We start from the raw sequence: 15,248 nt of genomic DNA on the forward strand, positions 1-15,248 counted from the left end.
GAATATAATGCATTTATCTTTCTTAGCAATGAAGGTTTTGGTGATTCATATTTGCCTTTGCAACATTCCATGTCTTAAAGTCCAATTAGTAGAGAAATATAGGAATAACTAAACCAGTGGCTTCCTAACTTTTTTTTGACATAATTAACAGAAAGAAATACATCCTCTATCCTGACTCAGTATGTGTATACACAAACACACACACATACACACACGCTCATATATACATCAACATACACATACACAAAAGATCCATTTTAGAATTTAAACTTTTTCTAATCACTTTTATAATTTTTTATATCCAACAAATGATGTTTGTAATGCATTTAATTGATTTTACAACCCACCAATGGACACTATCCAGAAATTTGAAAATATTAAAATAGCAATAGTGGGAGTAGTTTGGGGAATTCTTTAGCCTCACTGTAATTTCCTTCAGCCCATGCTTTTCAGTGACCCCCAAATGAACACACAACTTATTTATAAACCTAAATTTGCTATGAAAACTCACTTCAAGACAAACTCCCAAGCTCCCTTTTATCCCTTAAGATTTCTGCCTTACACCCCACATGTGAAGAAATTCTGGAGCCACCATTGAATTCAACTGATAATGATGCTTTATCAAGAAGCTAGTTATTTTAAAAAAGGTTAAAAGCAATTAAAAGCTTCAGTCTGGTTTTCCCATGGTTCTCTTCAAAAATCACACTAATATTACTCTAAGGAAGTTGTAGGAGTAACAGATATGAACAAATAATGACAAAAAGAATCATAACAGACAACAGCAAATGAGACAAGTCAACATATGGAGGATGAAAAACATTTGAATCAATGCTATCCTATCTAGGCTTCTGGTTTATCTAAACTGTTGCATGTGCTTAGATGTTGAGTAGAATGATCAAAGCAAGCCCACAAAAGGCAAGCTGGTTTACAGTACAGATGCCAGGAAAGGCTCAGGAATGAAAGGTACAGGTTACTGCTGAAGGCAAATTTGGAGGGTCAGGATGAAAGTCTGTTTAAAATTCTTTAGACAAGTTAAAACTTGGAGATCTGTGTTGTTGAATGTAGTTGCCACTAACCATGTGTGACTACTTATATTTAACGAAATGTAACCAATTGGATGACAGAGAATGAGATGGTTGGATGCCATCACCGACTCAATGGACATGAGTTTGAGCAAATTCATGGGGTTGCAAACAGTCGGAATAAGCTTAATGACTGAACAACAAAAACAAATCTATTAAGATTTAAAACAGAACAAGATGGTGGAGGAGTAGGTGGATGTGGAGTACATCTCTCTCCACAGATAAATCAGGAATACACCTTCAGACACAGAAGTGCATGCAGAACACCAGCTGAGAGCAGACAGAAGTACCTGACCAGTGGAAAAGAATATATAGAGCCATACAAAACTCGGGAGGACGAAGGAACTAGGGGGAAAAGCAGGAGTGTTGGTAGGACTGGACCTGCCCTCGGTGGGTGGGGGAACTGAAGGAAGGGTCCGATCCCCACATCGGGGCAATTGTCTGAGTCAGAGGAGAAACATTTAAGGCTGAGTGTGAAACAGCTGATCTGTGGCAGCCGAAATGGAATGAGAATCAGACAGTCCTTGCTGCAGCCATACATACCCCAGACAGGGACATAGGTCTTCTGGAATGTGCAGTGGCTAGAAGCTGGAGTTTAGGGATTGTGGAGCAATCCGAGAGTGAGGGCTGCTGTTGACTGCAGAGAGACGGATTGAGGGGAGCTGAGAGAGGAGATTGTGATGAGAAATGGCTGTGGAGGAAAGCCTGGCGGCCTTGGAAGCAAGGGAGTACTGTTGAGTCATGCATGGGGGGGTGGAGCCATCACCATGGCCTCTCCCCACACGCCAGCATCGGCAACTGAACAATAAAGAGACTGGCGCATCAAACTCCTGCCTCACTGAACTACACAGAGCAGGACCCCACCCAGGGTGCCCCTTTAGGTGCCTGACCCACCAATCTACAGAGTAGGACCCCAGTCAGGGGGAATCCTCTATGTGCCTGATGAACAGGAGAGAGAAGGACCCCAGGCAAGGGAGCCCTCTAAGTGTCTAAATGGGTGGAGCTACAGAGAAAGAGAAAAGAGACCTGACCGCCAGCTACAAGAGGCTCAAAAAAAGACTCTGATAGGGCCATAACTCCTGCCACAGAGGCAGTCCATGTCCCTGCACACTTGGTGCCACCAGGATCCCCACAAGTCAAGCAGCTGTGCCATCTTCACGCTCAACTCTCACTGGGGCAGAGCTGCCACAGGCAAAAGACGTCTTGTGTCCATGCATACAGGGTCACTTCAGTAGTGTCTGACTCTGCGACTCTGTAGGCTGTGGCCTGCCAGGCTTCTCTGTCAAGGGGGTTCTCCAGGCAAGAATACTGGAGCGTATTGGCCAATACTGGTTGCCATATCCTTCTAGAACACTATATTTCCTGCTACCCTAGCCGTTAACTCCCCTGAGTACGTGGTGCTGCCAGAGTCCCTGTGACCCAAGCAGCTGCACCACCTCCACACCTGGCCCTCACAGGGGCAAACCCAAGTCCTCTAGGGCAGCCGCAGGAGCAAACCCCAGTGGCCCACCCACATGCAGAGGTGGAAATAAAACCACAATTGAAACCCAAGGGCAGTGTGGCTAAGGAAGAAGACCCCAAACCTTCCCACCAGCTGTACAAGCTTCAGATTAAATCCACACGATCAACTAGGCAGACTCTGTGTCTATGGAATGTATGAAAGGTTATTGAGAGCTCCCGCAAAAGAGAACTCACTAGTTCTGATAGCTGCGGACATTGGTGGCAAGAACACACAGGAGTAGGACCAGATTAGAATCTGAGCTTTCCCCATAGCAGGTCCAGAGATCAGCACAGTGTTGGAGGGCATCCTAGGCAGGTGAGGTGGACTGTGACTCCCAGCGAGGGGAAGGACTTTGACTGCAGTGACTCAAGAAAAACATTTAATGTTCTTATGTTTCGATTTCTTCTGTAGATTCTTTTGGATTTTTTCTTTTTTTCCTTTTTTTCCCCCTTGATTATAGTTGTTGATTTTATTGGCACTATGAAATCTAATAAAACTTTTGGGCTTTTTTAAAATTTCTTTTTCTCAGCCACATTCATTATTGTTGTTATAAACCTCTGCCTCTATGTTGGGCTTTTGCAGTTCTGTGGCATTGCTCTTTTTTTCCCCCCTTTTCTATTTTTTTAATTTTAATTTTTAACTTTTTAAGCCTATTATTATTTTTTCTACATTTATTCTTTGTTTGCTTTTTCTACTGTTCTTTTCCCCTTGTCGTTAAACTTTAATGTATATAAATCTTCCTTATCTACCACTATTTAATTTTGCATATATATTCTTTCTTTCCTTTCTTCTCTACATATTTGTTAGTTTTATTTTCATTGCTTTATTCACCACTTGACACCTTGCTTTAGTTTTGCTTTCCAGACCATGCTTTAGTTAGTTTTGTTCTGGTAGATATAATTTCTGGCTTCCTTTGTGTGCTGGGTCAATCATTGTACTTTAAATTTGTTGGAGTGCTTTGATTTTGCTTATGGGTGTATATATATGTGTATATTCAGTCACACTTTTTATTGTTGTTATAAACCTCTGCCTCTGCATTGGGCTTTTGCAATTCTGTGGCGTTTTCCTTTGTTTTTCCCTTTTGTTTTTCTTCTTCCATTTTTATTTTTCTTTTTTCTATAATTTTAGTTTTTAATTTGTTTAAACCTATTATATTTTCTACACTTATTCCTTTCTTTGCTTTTCCTACTGTTCTTTTCCCCTTGCAGTTAATCCTTAATGTATATATATCTTCTTTCTCTACCACTATTTAACTTTGCATTTATATTCTTTCTTTCTTTTCTTTCTTCCCTTTCCTCTCAAAATATTTGTTAGTTTTATTTTCATTGTTTTATTCCTCACTTGGCACCTTGCTTTAGTTTCATTTTCCAGTTTGTGCTTTAGTTAGTTTTGTTCTTAACTGATAAATACAATTTTTTATTTCCTTTGTTTGTCAGGTCAATCTACTGTACTTTATTTTTGTTGGACTGCTTTTACCGTGCTCAAGGGTGTATTTGTATATGTGTATATTTCATTATTTTAATTGTTATTTGCCTGATTTTGTAACTGCCCTTTGTCTGCAGTTCATCTCTGGTTTCTCATTTTTGGATATTTGTTTTAATCTCACTTAATGCCACAATAAACTACTTGTGGAATCTTTGCTCCTGACCAGAGATCAAGCACTGAGCCTTTGGAGTGGGAACGCTGACTCCAAGACCCTAGTCTACCAGACAGATAACCCTAGGGAGTATCAAATAGTGAGAACTCACACAAAGGAAGCCACTTGGATACAAGACCCGGCATCACCCAAGCACCAGTAGCACCCTGAGCAGGACACCTCATCTAAACAACAAACAAAGCAAAAATACAAACCCATTCATCAGCAGACAGGATTACGGCCTCACTCAGCCTTGCCCATCAGAGGAAAAACAAACAAACAAAAGCTCAGCACAAATCTCACCCTATATGAAGCTCACACAAACCACTGGACCAGCAACCTTAGGAGGGCAGAAACCAAAAGGAAGAAAGAATTCAACCTTGAAGCCTGGGAATAAGAGACCTCAAACACCACAAGTTAATAATAATAATAGCGAAAAGGCAGAGAAATACTGCTCAAATGAAGGAACAAACTAGAAACACAGAAGGCAAAATAAATGAAGAGGAAATAAGCAAACTATCTGAAAAAGAATTCAGAAAAATAATAGTAAAGATGATCAAAAGCCTTGAAAAAAAATTGGAAAGAATGCAAGAATCAATTAACAAAGACCTAGAAGAATTAAAGAATAAACATACAGAAACAAACAACACAGTTACTGAAATTAAAAATACTCTAAAAGGAATCAATAACAAATATCTGAAGCAGAAGAATGAATCAGTGAGCAGGAAGATAAAATGCTGCAGATAGCTTTTGAAGAGCAGAATAAAGTAAAAAGAATGAAAACAAATGAGGATAGCCTCAGACACCTCTGGGACAATATCAAACACACCAACAGTCGAATTATAGGGGATCCAGAAGAAAAAGAGGAAAAGAAAAGTTATGAGAAAATTTTTGAAGAGATTATAGTTGAAAATTTCCCCAACATGGAAAAGGAAATAGATAATCAAGTCCAAGAGGCACAAAGAGTACCATACAGGATAAACCCAAGGAGAAACAGGCCAAGACACATACTAATCAAACGTGCAGCCTACCAGGCTCTTCCATCCATGGGATTTCCAGGCAAGAGTACTGGAGTGGGGTGCCATTGCCTTCTCCGACTAATCAAACTAACAAAGACTAAACACAAAGAAAGAATATTAAAAGCAGCAAGGGAGAAGCAACAAGTAACATACAAGGGAATCCCTATATGTTTAACATCTGATCTTTCAGGAGAAACTCTGCAGGCCAGAAGGGAATGGCAGGATATATTTAAATTATTGAAAGGAAAAAAATCTACAACCAAGATTACATTACCTGGCAAGGATCTCATTCAAAATTGATGGAGAAATAGAAGCTTTACAGACAAACAAGTTAAGAGAATTCAGTACCACCAAACCAGATTCACAACAAATGTTAAAGGGAATATATAGTCAATAAATACAAGACAAGATAGAAGATCTATGAAATCAACCCCAAACAATTAAGAAAATGGGCATAGGAACTTATATATCAATAACTACTTTAAATATAATTGGATTAAATGCTGCAACCCAAAAACACAGACTGGCTGAATGGATACAGAAACAAGACCTATACATATGCTGTTTACAAGAAACTCACTTCAGACCTAAGGAAACATATAGACTGAAACACAGAGGATGGAAAATTATGTTCCATGCAAATGGGAAGCAAAAGAAAGCTGGAGTAGCAATCCTTATATCAGACAAAATAGACTTTAAAATAAAGAATATTACAAGAGATAAGTAAGGACACTATATAATGATCAAGGGATGATTCCAAGAGGAAGACGTACCAATAGTAAATATCTATGCACCCAACATAGAAGCACGTCAAAACATAAGACAAACATTACAAACATAAAAGGAGAAATTGACAGTAAAACAATTATAGTAGGAGACTTTAACACCCTACTCACACCAATGGCTGCTGCTGCTGCTAAGTCGCTTCAGTCGTGTCCGACTCTGTGTGACCCCATAGACGGCAGCCCACCAGGTTCCCCCGTCCCTGGGATTCTCCAGGCAAGAACACTGGAGTGGGTTGCCATTTCCTTCTTTAATGGATGAAAGTGAAAGTGAACTCACTCAGTCATGTCCAACTCTTAGCGACCCCATGGACTGCAGCCCAGCAGGCCTCTCGATCCATAAGATTTTCCAGGTGAGAGTAGTGTAGTGGGCTGCCATTGCCTTCTCCACACACCAGTGGACAGATCATAAAAACAGAAAATTAACAAGGAAACACAAGTCTTAAATAATACCTTAGATAAGATTGATCTCATTGATATCCTCAGGACATTCCATCCAAATGCAGAAGAATACACCTTCTTCTCAAGTGCACATGGAACATTCTCCAGGATAGACCACATCTTGGGTCACACATCAAACCTCAGTAAATTTAAGGAAGTTGAAATCGTATCAAGCATCTTCTTTGACCACAACGCTATGAGACTAGATATCAATTACAAGGAAAAAACTCTAAGAAACACAAACACATGGAGATTAAACAACACGTTTCTAAATAACCAACAAGTTACTGAAGAAATCAAAATGGAAATCAAAAAATTTCTAGAAACAAATGACAATGAAAACATGACAACTCAAAACCTATGGGATGCAGCAAAAGTAGTTCTAAGAAAGAAGGTTATAGCAATACAATCCTACCTCAAGATACAAGAAAAACATCAACTAGACAACCTAAGTTTACACCTAAAACAACTGGAAAAACAGGAAACAAAAAACCCCAAAAAGTAGTAGAAGGAAAGAAATCATAAAGATCCGAGGAGAAATAAACAGAAAAGAAATGAAAGAAACAATAGTAAAGACTGATAAAACTAAAAGCTGTTTCTTTGAGAAGATAAACAAAATTGACAAGCCTTTAGCCAGACTCATCAAGAAAAAAAAGAGAGAAGAATGAAATCAACAAAATTAGAAAGGAAAAAGAGAGGTTACAACAGACAGTGCAGAAACACAAAGGATTATAAGAGACTATTATGAACAACTATACGGCAACAAAATGGATAACCTGGAAGAAATGGACCGATGCTTAGAAACGTTCACTCTTCCACGACTGAACCAGGAAGAAATAGAAATTATGAACAACCCAATTACAAGCACTAAAATTGAAGCTGTAGAAAAAAATCTCCCCAAAAAACAAAAGCCCAGGACCAGATGGCTTCACAGGAGAACTCTATCAAACATTTAGAGACGAGTAATGCCTATCCTTCTAAAACTCTTTCAAAAAATTGCAGAGGAAGGAACACTTCCAAACTCATTCTATGAGGCTACCATCACCCTGATAGCAAAAGCAGACAAAGGCAACACAAAAAAAGAAAACCATAGGCCAATTCACTGATGAACAGAGATGCAAAAATCCTCAACAAAATTTTACCAAACAGAATTCAGCAACACATCAGAAAGCTCATACGCCATGATCAAGTGGGGTTTATTCCAAGAATGCAATGATTCTTCAATATACACAAATCAGTCAATGTGATACACAGTATTAGCAAATTGAAAGATAAAAACCACATGATCATCTCAATACATGCAGAAAAAGCCTCTGACAAAATTCAGTACCCTTTTATGATTAAAACTCTTCAAAAAAATGGGCATAGAAGAAACCTACCTCAACATAGTAAAGGCCATATATGATAAGCCTACAGCAAACATTATTCTCAGTGGTGAAAAACTGAAAGCATTCCCCCTAAGATCAGGAACAAGACAAGGGTGTCCACTTTCACCACTATTATTCTACATAGTTCTGGAAGTCCTAGCTACAGCAATCAGAGAAGAAAAAGAAATGAAATCCAGATCGGAAAAGAAGTAAAACTCTCACTGTTTGCAGATGACATGATACTGTACATAGAAAACCCTAAAGATAGTATCAAAAACCCACTAGAGCTAATCAGTGGTTTTAGCAAAGTTGCAGGATACAAAATCAATACACAGAAATCACTTGCATTTCTATGTACTAACAATGAAAAATCAGAAAGAGAAATTAAGGCATCAATCCCATTCACCATTGCAATAAAAGGAGTTAGATATCCAGGAATAAACTTACCTAAGGAGAAAAAAGAACCATACACAGAAACCTGTAAGACACTAATGAGAGAAAGAATAAACAGGTGGAGAGATATTCCATGTTCCTGGGTAGGAAGAATCAACATGTAAAAATGACTATACTACCAAATGCAATCTACAGGTTCAGTGCAATCCCTATTAAATCACCAGTGGCATTTTTCACAGAACCAGAACAAAAAATTTTGCAATTCATATGGAAACACAAAAGACCCTGAAAAGCCAAAGCAGTCTTGAGAGAGAAGAATGGAGCTGGAGGAATCAGTCTTCTTGACTTCAGATTACACTACAAAGCTACAGTAATCAAGACAGTATGGTACTGGCATAAAAACAGAAATATAGACCAATGGAACAAGATAGAAAGCCCAGAAATAAACCCATGCACCTATGGGCACCTTATTTTTGACAAAGAAGGCAAGAATATACAATGGAGCAAAGACAGCCTCTTCAATAAATGGTGCTGGGAAAACTGGACAGCTATACATAAAAGAAGGAAATTAGAACACTTCCTAACACCATACACAGAGATAAACTCAAAATGCATTTAAGACCTAAATGTAAGACCAGGAACTATAAAGCTTAGAGGAAAACATAGGCAGAACACTCGGTGACATAAATCAAAGCAAGATCCTCTATGACCCACCTCCTAGAGTAATGGGAAAAAAAGAAGTAAACAAGTGGGACCTGATTAAACTTAAAAGCTTTTGCACAGCAAAGGAAACTATCAGCAAGGTGAAAAGACAACCCTCAGAATGGGAGAAAATAATAGCAAATGAAAAAACTGACAAAGGATTAATTTCCAAAATATGCAAGCAGCTCACACAACTCAATGCCAGAAAAACAAACAACCCAATCAAAGAGTGGGAAAAAGACCTAAACAGACATTTCTCCAAAGAAGACATACAGATGGCTAACAAACACATGTGAAGATGCTCAACATCGCTCATTATTAGAGAAATGCAAATCAAAACTACAATGAGATATCACCTCACACCGGTCAGGATGGTCATTGTCAAAGAGTCTACAAACAATAAATGCTGGTGTGAAGAAGAGGGAACGCTCTTGCACTGTTGGTGGGAATGTAAATTGATATAACCACTATGGAAGACAGTATGGAGATTCCTTAAAAAACTAGGAATAAAACCACCATATGACCTAGCAATCCCACTCCTAGGCACATACCCTGAGGAAACCAAAATTGAAAAAGACACATGTATCCCCTGGTTCATTGCAGCACTATTTAAAATAGCTAGAACACGGAAGCAATCTAGATGTCCATTGACAGATGAATGGATAAAGAAGCTGTGGTACATATACGCAATGGAATATTACTCAGCCATAAAAGGGATGCATTTGAGTCAGATCTGATGAGGTGGACGAACCTAGAACCAATTATACAGTGAGTGTATAATAGAGAAGTAGAGTGAGTCAGAAAGAGAAAGATAAATATTGTATTCTAACACATACGTACGGAATCTAGAAACATGGTTCTAAAGAATTTATTTACAGGGCAGCAATGGAGAAGCAGACATAGAGAATAGACTTATGGACATGGGGAGAGGGGAGGAGAGGGTGAGATGTACGGAAGGAGTAACATGGAAACGTACACAACCATATGTAAAGTAGATCGCCAACGGGAATTTGCTGTATGGCTCAGGAAACTCAAACAGAGGCTCTGTTTCAATCTAGAGGGGTGGGATGGGGCGGGAGATGGGAGGGAGTTTCATAAGGGAGGGGATATATAGATTCCTATGGCTGATTCACATTGAGGTTTGACAGAAAGCAACAAAATTCTGTAAAGCAATTATCCTCAATAAAAAAATAAATTAAAAAAAAAAGTTTTAAACAGTTTTGCAAGCCACATACCATACAGCAATACCTGGTTTATGGAGCAGCATAGAATACGCCCAGCATCACAGAAAGTTACATAGGAGAATGCTGCATCCAGATCCATCTACTAAACAATAAACCTAGATGACTGCATCTGACCTAATGCAGCAAATGAGGGTCAGTGGACTAGGGGCACTGGCTACACAGATGGTGAGAATGTATTCCTTTCCTGAAAGAAGGACAATTAAGAGAAGTTATGCATACTAAATGTGAAGACCTCAGTTTCCTTTCTCTGCCCTCCAAACTGCCAACATAAAAGCTTGTCTGCATGGGGGAGTGGGAGACCTGAGTTGTTCTCTAGCAAAATAGATGAGGTGTAAGCTCTGGAGGAAAACCAGTTTTTGAGAGTTTCCAATGAATGGGCCATGACAGGCTTGATCATCATCTGAAACCCACCAGTCAATGAGCTAACCCCACAAAGTTTTCAATCAACCTCCTAAAGTTCATCTATAAATGCAAATAGACACAAAGGTCCTAGACATTAGAGACTAGGACACACAATAGAGACCAAAGAAAACAAATATAAAAGAGAAACTTGGAGAAAAAGGCAAGTGATAAAACACTCAAAGAAATGTTAAAAGCAAATATATTTTTATCTTCACAGTGATGAGAGAAGTTATGTAACAGTTGCCCAAAAATAAGGGAATAAGAAAGGATTCTTAAGAATTAAAAATATAATAGGCAATGAAAAGTATTTATTAAAACATAATGGATAGTGAGGAGGAACAATATGGTGGAGAAGTCGGTGGATGTGGAGAACATCTCTCCATCAGGAATACACCTTCAGATGCAGAAGGGATGGCAGAACGCCAGCTGAGAGCGGGCAGGAGTACCTGACCACTGGAGAACAGACAGAACCACGCGAAACTCGGTAGGACAAGGAACCAGGGGAAGAAACAGGAGTTGGTAGAACTGGACCTGCCCTCGGTGGGCAGGGGAACTGAAGCTGGGGTCCAACTCCCACATTGGGGCAATTGTTTGGGTCAGAGGAAAATCATTTGAGGCTGAGAGTGAAGTTGCTGATCTGTGGCAGCCTAAACGGAATGAGAATCACACAGACAATCCTCGCCACAGTCGTATGTAGCCTCCACAGGAACACAGATCCCCTAGAAGGCACAGCGACTGGGAGCTGGAGCTTAGGGATTGTGGAGCAATCCCAGGGTGAGGTCTGCTGTTGACTGTGGGGAGACATCCCAAGGGGACGTGAGGGAGGAGACTGTGGTGGGAAACGCCTGTGGAGGAAAGTCAGGCAGCCATGGAAGCAAGGCGATACCACTGAGCCATGCACAGGGGGTGGAGCCAGCACCATCGCTTGTCTCTGCCCACATCCCCCCACCAGCAGGTGAGCAACAGAGACTGGCCCTTCAAGCCCCTGACATGCGGAACAACAGGGAAGGACCCCAGGCCGGGGAGCCCTCTAAGTGCCTGAGCAGGCAGAGCAACAGAGAAGGACTGCCCAGAGACCTTCTGATCACCAGCTGCCGGAGGCTACACAAAGACTCTGGTAGGGCCACAGCTCCTGTGGCTGAGACAGTCCATGTCCCTGCACACTTGGTGCCACCTGGGTCCCCCCAACCCGAGCGGCTGCACCACCTTCATGCTCGATCCTCACTGGGGTAGAGCTGCCACAGGCTAGATAAAGTCCTGCATCTGTACATGCAGGGTCACTTTGGTTGTGTCCAACTCTTTGTGACCCTGTGGACTGTGGCCTGCCAGGTTTCTCTGTCCAGGGGATTCTCCAGGCAAGAATTCTGGCGTGGGTTGCCATACCCTGCTAGAGCATCATATTTCCTGCTCCCCTGAGTTCCTGGTGCTGCCAGGGCTCCTATCACCCAAGCAGCTGTGCCACCTCCACACCTGGCCCTCACTGGGCAGACCTAAGACCTCCAGGTTAGGCTCAGGAGCAAACCCCTGTGGATGACCCACATGCTGAGGTGGAGATAAAACCACAGCTAAAACCGAGAGACAGTGTGGCTAATGAAGAGGACCCCTTCCCACCAGCTGTACTAGCTGCAGATTCAATCCACATGATCAACTAGGCAGACTCTGCGTCTATGGACATATAAAAGGACATTGAAAGTTCTCACAGAAGAAAACATACTAGTTCTGACAGCTGTGGACATTGGAGGCAAGAACACAGAGGAGTAGGACCAGATTAGAGTCTGAGCTGCTCCCACAGCAGGGCCAGAGACCAGCGTGATGTTGGAGGGCATTCAAGGGAGGCAAGGTGGACTGTGACTCACGCAAGGGAAAGGACTCTAATAGCAGCAACTCAAGAAAAACGTTTATTATTTGTATATTTTAACTCATTCTGTACTTTCTTCTGGATTTTTTTTTTTCTCTTTCTCCCATTTTCTCCCCCTTTGGTGTTCTATTGGTTGCTTTCATTAGTACTATTCAATCTATTTAAGCGTTTGAGAATTGTTTTCTTGAATCACACTTTTTATTTCTGCTGTAAGCCTCTGCCTCTTTTGGCCTTTTGCATTTCTGTGGAGTCTTCCTTTTTATTTTTTCTTTAATTCTCTCTTTCTTTTAATTTAAATTGTTATATTTTAAATTTATTAATATTTTTCTATATGTATTCCTTTGCTTTTCCTACTGTTCTTTCCTCCTTGCAGTTAATCTTTATATAAATCTTCTTTATCTAATTCTATTTAATCTTGCATTTCTATTCTTTCATTTCTTTTTCTCACCTTATTTGTTAGTTTGTTTTGTTTTATTGCTTTATTCCCCAGTGGGCACCATGCTTTAGTTTTGTTTTCCAGTTTGTGCTTTAGCTAGTTTTGTTCTTAACTGGTGATATCATTTTTCATTTCCTTTGTTCACCACGTCAATCTATTGTTCTTTTTTTTTTTTTTTTTGGACAGTTTTGATTTTGCTGATAGGCGTATATGTATATGTGTATATTCATTTTTTAAGTTATTATTTGCCTGATTTCTAATTGCCAATTGTCTGGGGTCTTTCCTTTGTTTCTCATTTAAGGGTGTCTGGTTTAACCTCAATTAATGCCTTAGCAAACCACATGTGGAATCTCCATTCCCAGCTAGGGATCAAGCCCTGAGCCTTTGGAGTGGAGGCGCTGATTCCAAGACACTGCTGCTGCTGCAGCTGCTAAGTCGCTTCAGTCGTGTCTGACTCTGTGCAACCCCATAGACGGCAGCCCACCAGGCTCCCCCGTTTCTGGGATTCTCCAGGCAAGAATTCTGGAGTGGGTTGCCATTTCCTCCTCCAATGCATGAAAGTAAAATGTGAAAGTGAAGTCTCTCAGTCGTGTCCGACTCTTAGCGACCCCATGGACTGCAGCCCACCAGGCTCCTCCGTCCATGGGATTTTCCAGGCAAGAGTACTGGAGTGGGGTGCCATTGCCTTCTCCCAACTCCTAACCCTAGGGGGTATCAAATAGTGAGAAATCCGGCAAAGGCAACCACTTGTCTACAGGACCCAGCATCACCCAGCTGTCAGTAGCACCCTCTGCAGGACGCCTCATCCAAACAACAAACAAGACAAAAATACAAACCCAGATATCAGCAGACAGAATTACCACCTCACTCAGCCCTGTACATAAGAGGAAAGCAAAAAGAAAAACAAAAAATAACTCATCTCCTCCAACCAGAATGCGAGCACAAATCACACCCTACCATAAGTTTACACAGACCACTAGACCCACCTCATGAGGGCAAAAACCAAAAGGAGAAAAGAATTCAACCTTGAAGCCTGGGATTAGGAGACATAAAACACAATAAGTTAAAAATAAAGAAATAATGAAAAGGCAGAGAAACACCGCACAAAAAATGTGCAATCTAGAAACACAAAAGTCCAAATAAATGAAGAGCAAATAGGAAAACAACCTGAAAAACAATTCAGAATAATGATAGTGATGATCCAAAAACTTGAAAATAGAATGGAGAAAATGCAACAGTCAAGTAATAAAGACATAGAAGAATTAAAGAACAAACATACAGAGACAACACCATTACTGAAATTAAAGATACTCTAGAAGGAATCAGTAGCAGAATATCTGAAGCAGAAGAATGAATCAGTGAGCTGGAAGATAAAATGGTGGAAATTACTGCTGATGAGTAGGATAAAGTAAAAAGAATGAAAAGAATGGAGGATAGTCTCAGAGACCTCTGGGACAATATCAAATGCACCAACAGTCTTATTGTAGGGGTCCCAGAAGAAGAAGAGAAAAAGAAAGAGTATGAGAAAATTTTTGAAGTGATTCTTGTTGAAAATTTCCCCAACATGGAAAAGGAAATAGTCAATCAAGTCCAGGAGGCACAAAGCACCCCATACAGGATAAACCAAAGGAGAAAGACACCAAAACACATACTAATCAAACTAACAAAGACTAAACACCAAGAATATTTGAAAAGCAAGGGAAAAGCACCAAGTAACATACAAGGGTAACGCCACACATTTAACAGCTGATCTCTCAGGAGAAACTCTGCAGGCCAAAAGGGAATAGCAGGATATATTTAAAGTACTGAAAGGGAAAAATCTACAAGCAAGATTACTCTACCTGGCAAGGATCTCAGTCAAAATTGATGGAGAAATCAAAAGTTTTACAGACAAGCAAAAATTAAAAGTATTTGGAGCCACAAATCCAGCTTTAAAACTAATGTTAAAGGGTCTTACGTAGTCAGAAAATACAAAAGAAGAAAAAGATCTAGAAAAACAAACACTAATTAAAAAGATGACAATAGGAACATATATATCAATAATTTCTTTAAATGTAAATGGAATAAAAGCTCCAACCAAAAGATACAGACTGGCTGAATGCATACAAAGAAGACGCATATATATGCTATCTGCAAGAAACCCACTTCAGACCTAAAGACACATAAAGACTGACACTGAGAGGACAGAATAATATATTCCATGTAAATGGAAATCAAAAGAAAGCTGGAGTATCAATCCTTATATCAGACAAAATAGACCTTAAAATAAAGAATATTACAAGAGATAAGGAAGGACACTTCATAATGATCAAGGGATCAATCCAAGAGGAAGACATAACAATTGTAAACATCTATGCACCCAACATAGGAGCGCCTCAATACATA

The sequence above is a fragment of the Bubalus bubalis genome, chromosome 6 (assembly GCF_019923935.1).
Source record: "Bubalus bubalis isolate 160015118507 breed Murrah chromosome 6, NDDB_SH_1, whole genome shotgun sequence".
Lineage (NCBI taxonomy): Eukaryota > Metazoa > Chordata > Mammalia > Artiodactyla > Bovidae > Bubalus > Bubalus bubalis.